Raw genomic sequence first — 18,922 nt, 5'->3', positions numbered from 1 at the left:
GTAGTTTTTGAGATAAGTAAGAATAATAATAATAGCGGTAATAATAGTAGATTACATGGATAGAACACTTTTTATGTGCCATTTACTGTGCCAACAGGTGGATCATAATCAGATGCCTGATCACTCCTTCTCTGAACATCCTGTCCTGTTTAAGATGTCACCCAAGTCCAGTTAGTGGCCTAGTGCCATCCATTGCAGAGGCGAATTTGAACTCCTTCTGAGATTCCGTTTTGTCCTTTTTATACTGTCACTGCCCTGGTTCTGATCCTCTATTTCTCTTCTGAACTCGTTATAATAGTTTCCCAACCAGTCTCTCTGATCTCTAGTCTTAACCCGCTACAATCTGTCTCCGCTTTGCTTCCAGATGACTGTTCTCGTCTCTGCCCTGCTGCGAAGTTCTCAGTGCTCCCCAGTGTTTGCAAACTTATCACCCTGGAGTTCAAGGTCCTGCAGAAGCTGGTCCCTGCTTATGTATCTTCCTGCCCCACCGTCTTACTAAGCTTCGGCCAAGCAGCCTACCGTTTCCTAAACGCATGATGAAATTTCACACCTCTGTGCAGTCCTTCATGCTGTTCCTCTTGCCTGAAATGCCCTTCTTCTCTTCCTGTGCCCTTACAAAGCCTCCTGAGGTGACCCCGTTCTGAGACCTGATGCCTCTCTGCTCCAGCCCCTACTCCCTGCGGCAGAACAAAGTCTTCCTTCTCTCTCCTTTCAAGGCACATCGCCTATACTTTTATTCCAGCACTTATTACAGGGTATGGTGACCTGGCCCTGCGTGGAACCATCACCTCTGACCATGTCCTTTTGTTACCCTGAAACGCTGGTCAGCTGAGGGTAACTGAGAACACCATGGCCTCGCCTTACCCTCACCCCTAGATTTCCATTTTCCTCTCACCTCTCCAACACTTTCCAAAAGTCCTTTCCCCTCTCGAGGGTCATTTAATTTCATCCCATCCCAATGACTGTGGCTTTAGGGAAAGCAGAGTAATTCCTTTTATATCTTGAAACCTCAGCCCTTCTTGGGCAACACAGGATCGGCAGATCACCAAATGTCAGCCTGGGCTAGAGGCTGCCTTAAAACTGTTCAACTGTTCAGAGCTCCTGACGGCAGCATCCTCGTGTTAATTACGTTTATATCTCTCAGAGTCTTGCAAAATGCTCAGAGCATGAAATCACTTACAAAACTCCTAAATTAAATTCATCATGAAAGCAAACTAAAATCCATAAAGTACAAAACCCAGAGATATCCAATTCAAAGTATTTACAGTAGATGGAGCTATATATTTCCACTGTGATCTACTCTGTACTTCATATATCATGTGAAATTATTAACATGTCGGCAGTTACTAATCAGTTCTTTTTGCTTAAATAAATTAAAAGCCATGGGACTCACTTGCCCTGTTTATCCTTGTTAGCTATAAATTGTTAGAAAATGTTATTGAAGAGGTTCCCTAAAAACTGTACTCTGATTAAAAGCATTTGGAACAAGTAATAGACATTATTAAAAGCCAGAGATAAACCCTAATGTAAACTATGGACTTTGGGTGATCATGATGTGTCATCAGTTGTAACAAATGTACCTCTCTGGTGTAGGATGTTGATAACAGGAAAGGCTGAATGTAGCTGCAAGGAAGGCTGGGAAATTGTCTTTACTAAGAGGCGACGTGCTGAGCTAAATACCTACAACAGATAGTAAGGTACTGCTAGTAGTATGCCACAATAGGATGTTTTAAAACTTTTTATTATGGAAATTTCCAAGCATATAAAAGATGTGTAATGGGGCTTCCCTGGTGGCGCAGTGGTTGAGAGTCCGCCTGCCGATGCAGGGGACACGGGTTCGTGCCCCGGTCCGGGAAGATCCCACATGCCACGGAGCGGCTGGGCCCGTGAGCCATGGCTGTTGAGCCTGCGTGTCCGGAGCCTGTGCTCCGCAACGGGAGGGGCCACAACAGTGAGAGGCCCGCATACCACAAAAAAAAAAAAAAAAAAAAAAAGACGTATAATGAATTTCAAGGTACCCATCATAAATCTTCAACTATTAGCCAAACTTGCTTCATCCTGCTCACTTCCCCACCCCCTACAGGTTTTTTTCTGGATTTAAAAAACAATTGTGGTAAGTTACAGTCCCGTGGTATCTACTGGGGATTGGTTCCAGGATCCCCATGGATACAAAACTTCACAGGTGCTCAAGTCCCTTGTATAAAATAGCATAGTTCAGTGGTCCTTTGTATCCGTGGATTCTGCATCTGTGCATACAACCAACCGCAGATGGAATTCAGTCTGCAGCTGGTTGAATCTGCAGATACAGAAGGCCAACTGTGTATGTACATAAAAGCTGGATTATCTTTAGCGTGCCATCTTACCCATAAATATTTCACAATGCCTCTCTGGTAACGATTTTTAAAAACATAATCGTCTGCCATTTTTATACATTACAATGTTAATAATTTGTTAATATCATCTAATTTCCAGTCCATATTAAAGTTACCCCAGATACCCAAAACGAACAAACAAAAAAAACCCCACCAGGCTTTTTATAGTTGTTCATTCAAATCAGTCCAGACAAAGTCCATACACTGCATTTTGTTGTTATAAGTCTCCTTTATGCTGTAACATCTCCCCAACACCTGCTTTTTAAAATGTCATCAATTTATTAGAGAGACAAGGCCATTTTTCCTGAGTATAATATCCCACAATAAGCTGATAATTTCGGTGGAATTAGGTCCTCAGGAAACCTTCTTTAGAATAAACCTCTAGAATTTTCTGGTACAAGGGCGTGAACATCTGTGTGGCTGTTGCTCACGATACTTACAAGCAGAAGTGTTTCTTCAGTACCTACCTAACTGCCACTAGTTAGGTATTATCAACCTGTCACATTCCTCACAGCTTGGTGAACACCAGGGCGCATTTGAAATTGTATGCTAATTTAGCAAGTGTAAAATAATAGCTTTATTTACATTTTATAAATGTAACATGCTTAAAGTAGCACTTGTTACGTTTCTTCGGTTGCCCTTTCCACCGGCGCATTTATTTACAATTCATGCTCTCTCTTATGTGACTTGATCGTTCGGATCCTCTAATCCTCTAAATGCTGCACCCCTCTAACCCCTCTAGGTAATTCTGTAGTAACTCCCTGTTATCATCATGGCTGTTCCTCATCTTTTTTTTTTAATTAAATTTTTTAAAAAGTTAGTAAACTTTATTTTGTAGAGCAGTTCTTGGGTTAGGGAAAAACTGAGGAGAAAGTACAGAGGTTCCCATATACTCTACTCCCCCTTCCAGTTTCCCCTAGTATTGACATCTTGCATCCATTTGTTACAATTGATGAACCATAGTTTACACTAGGTTCACTCTTTGTGTTGTATAGTTCAATGGGTCTTGACAAATGTATAATGTCAGATATTCACCATTAGAGTATTGTACAGAATGGTTTCACTGCCCTGAAAATCCCCTGTGTTTCCCCTATTCACCCCTCCTCCCCTTCCCTGTGAACCTTGCCAACTATTGTTCTTTTTACTGTCTCCATAGTTTTGCCTTTTTCAGAATGTCATGTAGTTGGAATCATACAGTATGTAGTCTTTTCATTCTGTCCTCTTTCACTTTGCAATATGCATTTAAGAATCCTCCCTATATTTTCATGACTTTGTAGCTCATTTCTTCATAGCTCTTTTTTTTTTGGTTTTGCCCCATGGCTTGTGGGATCTTAGTTCCTCGACCAGGGATTGAACCCGGGCCCTCAGCAGTGAAATCATGAAGTCCTAACCACTGGACCACCAGGGAATTCCTGCTCATTTCTTTATATTGCTGAATAATATTTCACTGCCTGGATGTACCACAGTGTCTTCATCCATTCACCTCTTGAAGGATATCTTGGTTGCTTCCAAGTTTTGGCAATTATGAATAAAGCTGCTATAAACATTCATGTACAGGTTTTTTTTGTGGACATAAGTTTTCAACTCACTTGGGTAAGTACCAAGGAGCATGATTTTTGGATCTTATGGTAAGACTATGTTTAATTTTGTAAGAAACTGCCACTGTGTCTTCCAAAGTGGCTGTACCATTTTGCATTCCCACCAGCAACAAATGAGAGTTCCTGTTGCTCCACAGCCTTGTCAGCACTTGGTGATGTCAGTGTTCTGGATCTCAGCCATTCTAATAGGTATGCAGTGGTATCTCATGTTGTTTTAATTTGCAGTTCCCTAATGACATATGATGTTAAGCATCTCTTCATATGCTTATTTACTACCTGTATATCTTCACTGGTGAGTGTCTCTTCAGATCTTTTTCTCAGTTTCAATTGAGTCGTTTGTTTTCTTATTGAGTTTTAAGAGTTCTTTGTATATTTTGAATACAAGTCCTTTAACAGATACGTTTTTCAAATATTTTCTTCCAGTCTGTGGCCTACCTTTTCATTCTCTTAATGCCATTTACAGTTAAACTTTTATTTTCAGATAATTGTAGGTTCACACAGAGTCGTAAGATGTAATACAGAGAGCTCCTCTGTACCCTCAGCTCAGTTTTCCCAATGGTAACATCTTGCACAACTATGGCACAATATCACAACCAGGATACTAACATTGATACAGTCAAGATACAGAACATTTCCATCACTGCAAGGATCCCTCGTGTTACCCGTCCCCCATCTTTTTTTTTTTTTTTTTTTTTGCGGTACGTGGGCCTCTCACTGCCGTGGCCTCTCCCGTTGCGGAGCACAGGCTCCGGATGCGCAGGCTCAGCGGCCATGGCTCACGGGCCCAGCCGCTCCGCGGCATGTGGGATCTTCCCAGACCGGGGCACAAACCCATGTCCCCTGCATCGGCAGGCGGACTCTCAACCACTGCGCCAGCAGGGAAGCCCAAGTCCCCCATCTTTTGAATGGTCTTTCTACACCTAGAGAAATTCCTGCCTATGGAGTCCTGCTCCCAATATAAGAACGAGAACTCTTATGAGAATTGAAGCTAGCGTATGGCATGGACACACCCACGTAAAACTGATTTGCAAGTGGGCAAAGTGAGAAAACAGGCTCTTGTATTGCTGCTGGTGTGGTGGTGGTGGGGGCATCTGCCTTTGGGGGAGGCAACCATGGTGGGGGCCTGCAAGGTTGAGCTCCTCATGTTGAATGGGCAGTGGGGGGTAGGGGCTGGTGCCTTTCCTGAGAGCTCAGTGGGGCAGGACCCCTGCAGAGATTTTCTCAGCAAATTGGGTATTGTTCTCCAAGCTTTAGGCTCAAACCTGGTTCTCTACCCCTCCCAACAATTCTATGAACAAGCCCATATCCTTTTATTTACTTATTTAGTTTATTTTGGAGGAATTTATGGCTAATTATACAAATGGAATAAGCAAACAACACCCTTCCCAGCCCCTCCCCAGCATTATTCCTACTCCATCCCTATCATCTTAATTTACTTCTTTCTCCTTAATCATCCAGAATAAATTTCTTTTGCTTGGAACTAAGACTTCTCACTGATCAATTTCCTTAAGACTCAGGTTCCACTGGACTCCAAGAGACAACTGAATTTTCAAGCACTTGTGTTTACAGGAGTTTTGCTACAAAAATATCTGTGGAAACCAAAATAAAGTAGATGGCCATCTGAGACTGCGTACCGGAACATTTATATCAGTGAGTTAACCCATGAGACAGGCAGCAAAGGAACATAGCCAGGATACAAAAGATGCTGAATTTCGAAGAATAATCTTCAGCATGAAAATCTCTCAGCCCCAAGCCTTTCCTCTGAAGCAATCATCTAGATGTATGTTCAGCTACAGTGGAAAGTTAGATCTTAGCGACAGAGACATCAGGGTTAAAATTTAGATATTGTCAATTGCCTGTGTGCCACCTTGGACGAGGCACTTGAAATTTCTCAGTCTCCATTTATTTCTTCATCTATAAAAAGGGGAGGATAATAATCTACATTCGGGGTTATTATTGTGAAGGTTGAAGGAGAACATGAACATGAAGTGTCTGACAACCTTTCTGGTTTATAATAGATACTTAATTAGTGGTCATTATCATCAGTTGTTCCAATGGGAAAATAATGAGCTAAATCCATTTCCCAAGATGGACAAGAGGAGGCTGGAGCAGACAGGATCAGCTGCCTCCCCAGGATTTGTTCTTCCTTTCTTTTTTTTCTTTTTTTTTAAACATCTTTATTGGAGCATAATTGCTTTACAATGGTATGTTAGTTTCAGCTTCACAACAAAATGAATCAGTTATATATATACATATGTTCCCATTTCTCTTCCCGCTTGCGTCACCCTCCCTCCCACCCTCCCTATCCCACCCCTCCAGGCGGTCACACAGCACCGAGCTGATCTCCCTGTGCTATGCGGCTGCTTCCCACTAGCTATCTACCTTACGTTTGGTAGTGTATACATGTCCATGCCTCTTTATTGCTTTGTCACCGTTTACCCTACCCCCTCCCCATAGCCTCAAGTCCATTCTCTAGTAAGTCTGTGTCTTTATTCCTGTTTCACCCCTAGGTTTTTCATGACATTTTTTTTTTCTTAAATTCCATATATATGTGTTAGCATACGGTATTTGTCTCTCTCTTTCTGACTTACTTCACTCTGTATGACAGACTCTAGGTCTATCCACCTCATTACAAATAGCTCAATTTCGTCTCTTTTTATGGCTGAGTAATACTCCATTGTATATATGTGCCACATCTTCTTTATCCATTCATCCAATGATGGACACTTAGGTTGTTTCCATCTCTGGGCTATTGTAAATAGAGCTGCAATGAACATTTTGGTACATGACTCTTTTTGAATTATGGTTTTCTCAGGGTATATGCCCAGTAGTGGGATTGCTGGGTCATATGGTAGTTCTATTTGTAGCTTTTTAAGGAACCTCCATACTGTTCTCCACAGTGGCTGTATCAATTTACATTCCCACCAACAGTGTAAGAGGGTTCCCTTTTCTCCACACCCTCTCCAGCATTTATTGTTTCTAGATTTTTTGATGATGGCCATTCTGACTGGTGTGAGATGATATCTCATTGTAGTTTTGATTTGCATTTCTCTAATGATTAGTGATGTTGAGCACTCTTTCATGTGTTTGTTGGCACTCTGTATATCTTCTTTGGAGAAATGTCTATTTAGGTCTTCTGCCCATTTTTGGATTGGGTTGTTTGTTCTTCTGTTATTAAGCTGCATGAGCTGCTTATAAATTTTGGAGATTAATCCTTTGTCAGTTGCTTCATTTGCAAATATTTTCTCCCATTCTGAGGGTTGTCTTTTGGTCTTCTTTATGGTTTCCTTTGCTGCGCAAAAGCTTTTAAGTTTCATTAGGTCCCATTTGTTTAATTTTGTTTTTATTTCCATTTCTCTAGGAGGTGGGTCAAAAAGGATCTTGCTGTGATTTATGTCATAGAGTGTTCTGCCTATGTTTTCCTCTAAGAGTTTGATAGTTTCTGGCCTTACATTTAGGTCTTTAATCCATTTTGAGCTTATTTTTGTGTATGGTGTTAGGGAGTGATCTAATCTCATACTTTTACATGTAGCTGTCCAGTTTTCCCAGCACCACTTATTGAATAGGCTGTCCTTTCTCCACTGTACATTTCTGCCTCCTTTGTCAAAGATAAGGTGACCATAGGTGCGTGGGTTTATCTCTGGGCTTTCTATCCTGTTCCATTGATCTATATTTCTGTTTTTGTGCCAGTACCATACTGTCTTGATTACTGTAGCTTTGTAGTATAGTCTGAAGTCAGGAAGCCTGATTCCTCCAGCTCCATTTTTCGTTCTCAAAATTGCTTTGGCTATTCGGGGTCTTTTGTGTTTCCATACAAATTGTGAGATTTTTTGTTCTAGTTCTGTGAAAAATGCCAGTGGTAGTTTCATAGGGATTGCACTGAATCTGAAGATTGCTTTGGGTAGTAGAGTCATTTTCACAATGTTGATTCTTCCAATCCAAGAACATGGTATATCTCTCCATCTATTTGTATCATTTTTAATTTCTTTCATCAGTGTCTTATAATTTTTTGCATACAGGTCTTTTGTCTCCTTAGGTAGGTTTATTCCTAGGTATTTTATTCTTTTTGTTGCAATGGTAAATGGGAGTGTTTTCTTGATTTCACTTTCAGATTTTTCATCCTTAGTGTATAGGAATGCCAGAGATTTCTGTGCATTAATTTTGTATCCTGCTACTTTACCAAATTCATTGATTAGCTCTAGTAGTTTTCTGGTAGCATCTTTAGGGTTCTGTATGTATAGTATCATGTCATCTGCAAACAGTGACAGCTTTACTTCTTCTTTTCCGATTTGGATTCCTTTTATTTCCTTTTCTTCTCTGATTGCTGTGGCTAAAACTTCCAAAACTATGTTGAATAAGAGTGGTGAGAGTGGGCAACCCTGTCTTGTTCCTGATCTTAGTGGAAATGCTTTCAGTTTTTCACCATTGAGGACGATGTTGGCTGTGGGTTTGTCATATATGGCCTTTATTATGTTGAGGAAAGTTCCCTCTATGCCTACTTTCTGCAGGGTTTTTATCATAAATGGGTGTTGAATTTTGTCAAAAGCTTTCTCTGCATCTATTGAGATGATCATATGGTTTTTCTCCTTCAATTTGTTAATATGGTGTATCACGTTGATTGATTTGCGTATATTGAAGAATCCTTGCATTCCTGGAATGAACCCCACTTGATCATGGTGTATGATCCGTTTAATGTGCTGTTGGATTCTGTTTGCTAGTATTTTGTTGAGGATCTTTGCATCTATGTTCATCAGTGATATTGGCCTGTAGTTTTCTTTCTTTGTGACATCCTTGTCTGGTTTTGGTATCAGGGTGATGGTGGCCTCGTAGAATGAGTTGGGGAGTGTTCCTCCCTCTGCTATATTTTGGAAGAGTCTGAGAAGGATAGGTGATAGCTCTTCTCTAAATGTTTGATAGAATTCGCCTGTGAGGCCATCTGGTCCTGGGCTTTTGCTTGTTGGAAGATTTTTAATCACAGTTTCAATTTCAGTGCTTGTGATTGGTCTGTTCATATTTTCTATTTCTTCCTGATTCAGTCTTGGCAGGTTGTGCCTTTCTAAGAATTTGTCCATTTCTTCCAGGTTGTCCATTTTATTGGCATAGAGTTGCTTGTAGTAATCTCTCATGATCTTTTGTATTTCTGCAGTGTCAGTCGTTACTTCTCCTTTTTCATTTCTAATTCTATTGATTTGAGTCTTCTCCCTTTTTTTCTTGATGAGTCTGGCTAATGGTTTATCAATTTTGTTTATCCTTTCAAAGAACCAGCTTTTAGTTTTATTGATCTTTGCTATTGTTTCCTTCATTTCTTTTTCATTTATTTCTGATCTGATTTTTATGATTTCTTTCCTCCTGCTAACTTTGGGGGTTTTTTGTTCTTCTTTCTCTAATTGCTTTAGGTGCAAGGTTAGGTTGTTTATTCGAGATGTTTCCTGTTTCTTAAGGTAAGATTGTATTGCTATAAACTTCCCTCTTAGAACTGCTTTTGCTGCATCCCATAGATTTTGAGTCGTCGTGTCTCCATTGTCATTTGTTTCTAGGTATTTTTTGATTTCCCCTTTGATTTCTTCAGTGATCACTTCGTTATTAAGTAGTGTATTGTTTAGCCTCCATGTGTTTGTATTTTTTACAGATCTTCTCCTGTGATTGATATCGAGTCTCATAGCGTTGTGGTCGGAAAAGATACTTGATACAGTTTCAATTTTCTTAAATTTACCAAGGCTTGATTTGTGACCCAAGATATGATCTATCCTGGAGAATGTTCCATGAGCACTTGAGAAAAATGTGTATTCTGTTGTTTTTGGATGGAATGTCCTATAAATATCAATTAACTCCATCTCATTTAATGTATCATTTAAAGCTTGTGTTTCCTTATTTATTTTCATTTTGGATGATCTGTCCATTGGTGAAAGTGGGGTGTTAAAGTCCCCTACTATGAATGTGTTACTGTCGATTTCCCCTTTTATGGTTGTCAGTATTTGCCTTATGTATTGAGGTGCACCTATGTTGGGTGCATACATATTTACAATTGTTATATCTTCCTCTTGGATCGATCCCTTGATCATTATGTAGTGTCCTTCTTTGTCTCTTCTAATAGTCTTTGTTTTAAAGTCTATTTTGTCTGATATGAGAATTGCTACTCCAGCTTTCTTTTGGTTTCCATTTGCATGAAATACCTTTTTCCATCCCCTTACTTTCAGTCTGTATGTGTCTCTAGGTCTGAAGTGGGTCTCTTGTAGACAGCAAATATATGGGTCTTGTTTTTGTATCCATTCAGCCAATCTGTGTCTTTTGGTGGGAGCATTTAGTCCATTTACATTTAAGGTAATTATCGATATGTGTGTTCCCATTCCCATTTTCTTAATTGTTTTGGGTTTGTTATTGTAGGTCTTTTCCTTCTTTTGTGTTTCTTGCCTAGAGAAGTTCCTTTAGCAGTTGTTGTAGAGCTGGTTTGGTGGTGCTGAACTCTCTCAGCTTTTGCTTGTCTCTAAAGGTTTTAATTTCTCCATCAAATCTGAATGAGATCCTTGCTGGGTAGAGTAATCTTGGTTGCAGGTTTTTCTCCTTCAACACTTTCAATATGTCCTGCCACTCCCTTCTGGCTTGCAGAGTTTCTGCTGAAAGATCAGCTGTTAACCTTATGGGGATTCCCTTGTGTGTTATTTGTTGTTTTTCCCTTGCTGCTTTTAATATGTTTTCTTTGTATTTAATTTTTGACAGTTTGATTAATATGTGTCTTGGCGTATTTCTCCTTGGATTTATCCTGTATGGGACTCTCTGTGCTTCCTGGACTTGATTAACTATTTCCTTTCCCATATTAGGGAAGTTTTCAACTATAATCTCTTCAAATATTTTCTCAGTCCCTTTCTTTTTCTCTTCTTCTTCTGGAACCCCTATAATTCGAATGTTGGTACGTTTAATGTTGTCCCAGAGGTCTCTGAGACTGTCCTCAGTTCTTTTCATTCTTTTTTCTTTATTCTGCTCTGCAGTAGTTATTTCCACTATTTTATCTTCCAGGTCACTTATCCGTTCTTCTGCCTCAGTTATTCTGCTATTGATCCCATCTAGAGTACTTTTAATTTCATTTATTGTGTTGTTCATCGTTGCTTGTTTCATCTTTAGTTCTTCTAGGTCCTTGTTAACTGATTCTTGCATTTTGTCCATTCTATTGTCCATTCTATCTCCAAGATTTCGGATCAACCTTACTATCATTATTCTGAATTCTTTTTCAGGTAGACTGCCTATTTCCTCTTCATTTGTTAGGTCTGATGGGTTTTTATCTTGCTCCTTCATCTGCGGTGTGTTTTTCTGTCTTTTCATCTTGCTTATCTTACTGTGTTTGGGGTCTCCTTTTTTGCAGGCTGAAGGTTCGTAGTTCCTGTTGTTTTTTGTGTCTGTCCCCAGTGGCTAAGGTTGGTTCAGTGGGTTGTGTAGGCTTCCTGGTGGAGGGTACTAGTGCCTGTGTTCTGGTGGATGAGGCTAGATCTTGTCTTTCTGGTGGGCAGGTCCACGTCTGGTGGTGTGTTTTGGGGTGTCTGTAGACTTATTATGATTTTGGGCCGCCTCTCTGCTAATGGGTGGGGTTGTGTTCCTGTCTTGCTAGTTCTTTGGCATAGGATGTCCAGCACTGTAGCTTGCTGGTCGTTGAGTGAAGCTGGGTGCTGGCGTTGAGATGGAGATCTCTCGGAAATTTTTGCTGTTTGATATTATGTGCAGCTGGGAGGTCTCTTGTGGATCAGTGTCCTGAAGTTGGCTCTCCCACCTCAGAGGCACAGCACTGACTCCTGGCTGCAGCACCAAGAGCCTTTCATCCACAGGGCTCCTTAATTTGGGATGATTGGTTGTCTATTCAGGTATTCCACAGATGCAGGGTATATCAAGTTGATTGTGGAGCTTTAATCCGCTGCTTCTGAGGCTGCTGGGAGAGATTTCCCTTTCTCTTCTTTGTTCTCACAGCTCCCAGGGGCTCAGCTTTGGATTGAGCCCCGCCTGTGCGTGTAGGTCGCCGGAGGGCGTCTGTTCTTTGCTCAGACAGGACGGGGTTAAAGGAGCCGCTGATTCGGAGGCTCTGGCTCACTCAGGCCCGGGGGTAGGGAGGGGCACGGAGTGTGGGGCGGGCCTCCCGGCGAGACGTTGCAGCCTGAGGCGCGCCTGTGCGTTCTCCCGGGGGAGTTGTCCCTGGATCCCGGGACCCTGGCAGTGGCGGGCTGCACAGGCTCCCCGGAAGGGCGTGTGGCTAGTGACCTGTGTTCGCACACAGGCCTCCCGGTGGCGGCAGCAGCGGCCCTAGCGTCTCATGTCTGTCTCTGGGCTCCGCACTTTTAGCCGCGGCTCGCGCCCGTCCCTGGAGCTCTCTCAAGCAGCGTTCTTAATCCCCTCTCCTCGTGCACCAGGAAACAAAGAGGGACGTAAAAGTCTCTTGCCTCTTCGGCAGTTCCAGACTTCTCCCCGGACTCTCTCCCGGCCAGCCGCGGTGCTCTAACGCCCTGCAGGCTGTGTTCACGCCGCCAACCTCAGTCCTCTCCCGGCGCTCCGACAAAAGCCGGAGCCTCAGCTCCCAGTCCCGCCCGCCCCGGCGGGCGAGCAGACAAGCCTCTCGGCTGGCGAGTTCCGGTCGGCCCGATCCTCTGCGCTGGAATCTGTCCGCTTTGCCCTCCGCACCCCTGTTGCTGTGCTCTCCTCCGCGGCTCCCAAGCTCCCCCACTCCGCCTCCCGAAGCCTCCGTCCGCGAAGGGGCTTCCTAGTGTGTGGACACTTTTCCTCCTTCACAGCTCTCTCCCGCTGGTGCAGGACCCGTCCCTATCCTTTTGTCTCTGTTTAGTTTTTTCTTTTGCCCTACCCAGGTACGTGGGGGGTTTCTTGCCTTTTGGGAGGTCTGAGGTCTTCTGCCAGCGTTCAGTAGATGCTCTGTAGGAGTTGTTCCACGCGTAGATGTATTTCTGGTGTATCTGTGGGGAGGAACGTGATCTCCGCGTCTTACTCTTCCGCCATCTTCCCGGAAGTCCTGTTCTTCCTTTCTTTATTAACAGATTTTTCTTTCTCACGGGGCAGCAAAAGTCCTAGCTACAGAACTACATTTCCCAACCTCCCTTGCAGCCCAGGGCTGGCCATATTTCACAGTGTCGGCTAATGGGTTTTACATGAGAGTCTGTGGGGTCTGTTGTTTTATTTTCTGCTTGTAGTTTCCTTTTACTTTCTTGGCACAGAGATGTGAGGCTGGGGCTGCAGAGGCCATCTTGTGACCAGAAGAGACCGTGACAGGGAAGCCACATGTTATGATGGCAGAATAGAAGATGGAAGAAACCTGAGCCCTTGATGACATCATGGAGCCACTGCACCTCAGGACCAACTGCTTCAATGTCCTGTGTGAGAAATTAACCCTGTGTGGTGAAAGCATCATAGCCAGATTTCCATTAACACGCAGCTGAATGTAGCCCCTAAATGATGTGGAGACCACATCTACCATAGACCCAGGGATGAATTAGGTTTTTTTCTTTTAATTAATTACTTTATTTATTTTTGGCTGCATTGGGTCTTCGTTGCTGCGTGCCAGCTTTCTCTAGTTGCAGCGAGCGGTGGGGGGGGGGGGGGCTACTCCTTGTTGCGGTGCGCGGGCTTCTCATTGCGGTGGCTTCTCTTGTTGCAGAGCAGGGACTCTAGGCGCGTGGGCTTCAGTAGTTGTGGCACGTGGGCTCAGTAGTTGTGGCTCACGGGTCCTAGAGCACAGGCTCAGTAGTTGAGGCGCACGGGCTTAGTTCCTCCGCGGCATGTGGGATCTTCCCGGACCAGGGCTGGAACCTGTGTCCCCTGCATTGGCAGGCGGATTCTTAACCACTGCACCACCAGGGAAGTTCATGAATTAGTTCTTAATAATGACTTTGAAACATGAGTTATAGAATGTGCTAGAGAAGGGGAGGGCAGCCTAGACTTTTATCCCACTTGCCACACAGTTGGTAAAAGTGAAAGCTGACTACTTTTTGATAGATTTAGAAAAACTAAACATTTTCCCAAAGCATCTATGTACTGGGGTGTCCATCCCTGGTTACAGGTCTCATTGGTCCCTGGAGCACAACACCAGCTACTACTTCACATGACGTACATAGGAGGACATTTCGGGATTTGACCCCCTCCCCAGTTTGTGTCCAGGCCTCCCTGAGTGTTTAAAAGGTGGGGAGAAGTCTGGTTTGGTTCAGTCCTGTCTGGTGCCTTGATGATCCTGGAGGATGCAGGCTTACTGAAGCCAGGCATTCACCTGTGTCTGCAGGGTGACAGTTGGACAAAATCTCCTACATCTCTGGTAGCCACGGGCCCTAGACAGCGCCTCGCCCTGGCAGGATGTAATTCTCCTAGTGGCGGGCCGGCCTGCTTGCCAGAGCTGTGTTCGGTGAAGGAGGCTCATGGCTGGACCAGTCCAGGCTGGTTGGGACAAAACTCCTATGACTCCTTCATCAGCCACTTCCCGGGGCACTTGGGCAGCCCTGGTGGGGATGGGCTTGTGTGGTGTCGGCTACCTCAAGTGGGTGCTGCGGTGGGGCTGCCCCTCGTCCCTCTTCTTCATCAAATCAAATGACCTTTCTCAGTCCAGCTATACCATCAGTCAAATAAGAAATACCACAGGCCTTTGTGAAACTTAGGGGGATACCATCAAAACAAAATTAGACCCCATGTCTTCAAGTGCCTTGTACTCTTTGCAAGCAAACTGAAAATTATTAGCAAGTAAACCAGTCAGCTGTGACCTAGAAGCTTAGATAAGTAGTGACTATTCATGAAATCTATGTGCTTGCATTGAGACAAAAACAAAGATGATAATTTCCCTTTAGAAGACAGGAGGTACAGGTGGTTTCAGGCAGTGCTACTCATGGACGTTGTCTCTGGCTTCCTGCAGGTACCTGGGCCTCTACGAGGTAAATTCATCTTCCAGAGATGCAACAGGATAATTTTTTGTCTATTCAATCTAATAATAAAAAATTAGGCCTTGTATTCTTTACGTCATTTTTTAACATCATTTTTGGGGTATTTAATTTGTATTGTATTTTACAAAAGTTGGTCTATGATAGACTGGAAATAAATACATTTTTAAAATGTCCTTTACCAGATAGCTTGGGAAGGCCTAGATTTTGATTTTAGGGAACTCTGTGCTCAGATGGGCAGGGCTCCAGTCCACGGTGCTCACCAGGCTCCATCTTTGGGTGCACATTCCTGCAAGGGGTGTCGTCTGGAGGGACTGAGCTAATGTTGGTATTTCTTAGCGAGTAATTTCACATAAAATGGCACCTATGTGATTTGAAAGCTAACTGTACCCACCCCCGCCCCCAAACAGACCATCAACTTACAAGATGAAAGACGACACTCAGCCTTTAGTTTCTTTTTGTGGTCACTGCAGACCGGCCAGTATAACCCAGTAGGGCTGACTTAACACAAGGACTCTCAAACTGTCGGCAGTGGTGGAGCTCTCTACGTGAATTCATTCTGCCCCTTCATGCCAAATCTCAGTAGCTGGGACATCGCTGCCCAGGCCCAGAGAGAACTGTAGGGTAGAAATGCTGCTGTCTAGCTAGAACATTGAAGCTGTCAGGACATTTCGAGGGTTACGGCAGTGGCACAAAAGAGTCTGCCAATGATGAATACTGGGTAGGAGGGGGCTGAGTTATAAGACAAAAGCAATTGGAACTTTAGGACTCTGTTGCTTAAGGGAGAAAGAAAGAAGGATGCTCTTCTAATATCATGAACATTTGCCTTTGGGTTATTTCTTGGGTACTTTCACAGACAGTATCTCATTTCAGGCCTTACCTTGGGGCTGTTATTGTTATTTCACATTTGAAGGAACTGAGGCCTGGGAACGCTGAGACTTACCTGGGGTCCCTAGGAGAGCTGACCCTGATACAGGGTGGCCAGGGAAGCTCCTCCTCCCATGGCAGGATGTGGGCCTCAGACCGGAACTGGCAGCTGCTCTGTCCCTCGGGGCCTCTGTGAGCCCCGTCGCGGAGCAGCCGTGGACCCCGTGCCTCAGTTCACGTTCTCTCGGGGGCCATTTCTTGGGAGGCACAGAAGGCAGGCTGACGTGATGGGAAAGGCTGGTGGCCCCATGTTCTTATTCTCACTCAGCTGGGCAGCACGTGAATGAAATCATTTTTCCCGCCCTCATTTGTCCTGTCCCCCGTTTCCCCCACCTTCATTTTTTTCCTGCCCCTTCTCGTGGGCAGGATGTGGCCACCACCCCACGGGATGTTCTGAAAGATTTATGATCGTGCAATGAGTTCCTAGTCCAGCATCTGGGAGAGCGCTCCAGAAATGGTAGCAGTGCCCATTTGGCAATGCTAATCATGATTTTTTAGTGATACCATCTATCCAGTTGTGTAATTTTTCTCCATGTTTTCCAATGCAATTAAATGTTCATGCTTATTATTTAAAAAAAAAAGAAAGGAAGGAACAAACGGTAGCTGCCCTCCATAGGCATCACTTTCCTCTCTGGCTCCACAGAGAGCTCCTTCCAAGGATGGACTTGATCTCATTCCTCTCTTTTTTTTTTTTTTTTTTTTTGCGGTACGCGGGCCTCTCACTGTTGTGGCCTCTCCCGTTGCGGAGCACAGGCTCCGGACGCGCAGGCTCAGCGGCCATGGCTCACGGGCCCAGCCGCTCCGCGGCATGTGGGATCTTCCCGGACCGGGGCACGAACCCGTGTCCCCTGCATCGGCAGGCGGACTCTCAACCACTGCGCCACCAGGGAAGCCCTCATTCCTGTCTTTACCACTGACACCTAGCCCCGTGGACCCAGAAGGGCTTCCATACAAGACTGTGTAAGGAAGAAACTGCCCACATCTGGCCCAACCTGACAGGCAGGACTGAGCCCAGTGTCACCAAAGCTTCTAGCTGTCCTACAGCCCTCTTCCTGTTAGCAATTCACTGAGCAGAGTGTTTGGTCAAAGGAGCCACTTCCTGCCTCTCTGGCAGCTGTGACCGGGAACTCAGCTCAGGCAATGGGATGAAAGCCGATGTGTGGTTCTTCTGGGAAGTCTTACAGGCGGGGTGGCCCACTTCTGCCTCTCCTCCCATTCCATAGCACAGGACACGGATGTGTGGTCTGGATGGACAGACGCCATCTTGGACCACGAGGACAAAGATGGTGGTCTAGGGAGGATGCAGCTAGAACACTGGGGGCCGCGGGAAGGACGAGAAGCTGTCCAGCCAACCTGGATCGATGGCCGCTCTCTCAGAGAGGCAAGAGTAAAACTTCCATTGGGTTTAAGCCACTGCTTTTGTGGGTTTTCTGTCAGAGGCAGCTAAAACTAATCCTACGTGTTAAGACAATTAATGGAAATTAAAACATCACCCCACCTTCATTTGAGCTTTCCGTAGTATCGCCACCCTGCCCAAATGAAGACTCAAGCCCCCAAGTTCAAACATGATTATGCACAGCTGGTTACAGGCTTCAGCGAAACAACTGCAGGGTCTCTCTTCCTATTATGTTACCCTCCCGCCCCCTTTTTAATATGATCAGATAGTTCGATGTGTTTTCACCCTACACTTTCTCCATTCAAGCACGGACCAGCTTCTGCACATGTCAAGGGAGGTCTATCACAGGTCTTTTGGCATCTGTGTTCGAAAGATTAAAGACAGCAGGGGGAGAGGGAAGGCCTGCCTTGGGGTGGGGTGCAGAGCTGGGGGCAGTGAGAGAGCACCCAGTCTGGGGGCTCCTTGGGAATGGCCTCCTGGTACACTGGGGACCTGGGCTTCCAAAACCCATCAGGGACTCCCAAGCCTCAAATGTGACATAGCAGCAGAGCAGCTAGGGGCCATCGGGGCCGGGCCATCCCGGGGTTGGCAGGTGGTCAGTCACCCCCGGGCATTCCCCACACTGTAGGATCGTGTACACTTGGGAAAGGAGACATCTACCAGTCATCTCAATTTAGCGTGGCAAGTTCAGACTCGAAACCTCTTCCTCATATATCTCCCCCGTCTCAGCCCAGAGGACCTCCACCCTTCCTGCTGCTCAAGCCAAACTTTGGAGCCTTTCTCGACCCTTTCTGTCACACCCCACACCCAACCCATTAGCAAATCCAGAGGGTCTGCTCTCGTAGTATCGATATATCCAGATTTAATCACTGCTCATCACCACCACGGTTCCCATCTTGGTCTGTACCATCGTCATCTCTCCCCTGCACTGTTGCAGTGGCCTCCTAGCTGGCTTCCATGCCCTGCCTTTGTTCCCCAGTCTATTCTCATCATGGCAGCCAGGGTGAGCCTGCTAAAATGTTAAGTCAACATGTGCTCAAAACCCTCCAGGGGATCCAGCTCACTCAGGGTGAAGGCCAACATCCTTGTAACATCCAACACAGCCCTACCTGACCTGCCCCAGTAAACTCCTCACCTACTTCTCTCCCCTCTCACTCACTGTACTTTAGCCCCACCAGGCTCTTTGGCGTCCCCTAAAAACACCGCCACGATCCCACCACAGTGCCTTTGCACCTGCTCCTCCCTTTGCTTAGACAGCTCTTCTCCAGTTATTCGAGTGACTTGTCCTGGCATCTCCTTCAAGTCTTTAGTCAAATGTCTGCCTCTCAAAGAGGCCTCTCTTGATTATTAACACTACATCACCTCCCCATCCACCCCCAAACTGGTGCTCCTGTCCTGATCATTCTTACAGCACTTATTGATAGGTATCTGACATACTGTGTATGTTACCTATTTTGTTTACATCTCTCTCCGCCACTAGAATGTAAGCTCTCCGAGTACAAGGACTTTGGTTTCGTTTATTACTCTATTCTCAGCAACCAGAACAGTGCCGGATGCCTAGTAGGTACACGATAAATACCTATTGCACCACTTCTGGTTTGCTTTCCCTCCGTCCTTGCCTCACTCTTGCTGCCCTGGGATTGTACCCGCGCCCCCATCCCCCCGGCACTGATGCATAAGCACATAAGGTTGGACTCAGGCTCTGTTTTCTGGAAGACCCAG

The sequence above is a fragment of the Pseudorca crassidens genome, chromosome 1, assembly GCF_039906515.1.
Source record: "Pseudorca crassidens isolate mPseCra1 chromosome 1, mPseCra1.hap1, whole genome shotgun sequence".
Lineage (NCBI taxonomy): Eukaryota > Metazoa > Chordata > Mammalia > Artiodactyla > Delphinidae > Pseudorca > Pseudorca crassidens.
Note: the sequence above shows the minus strand (reverse complement) of the source record.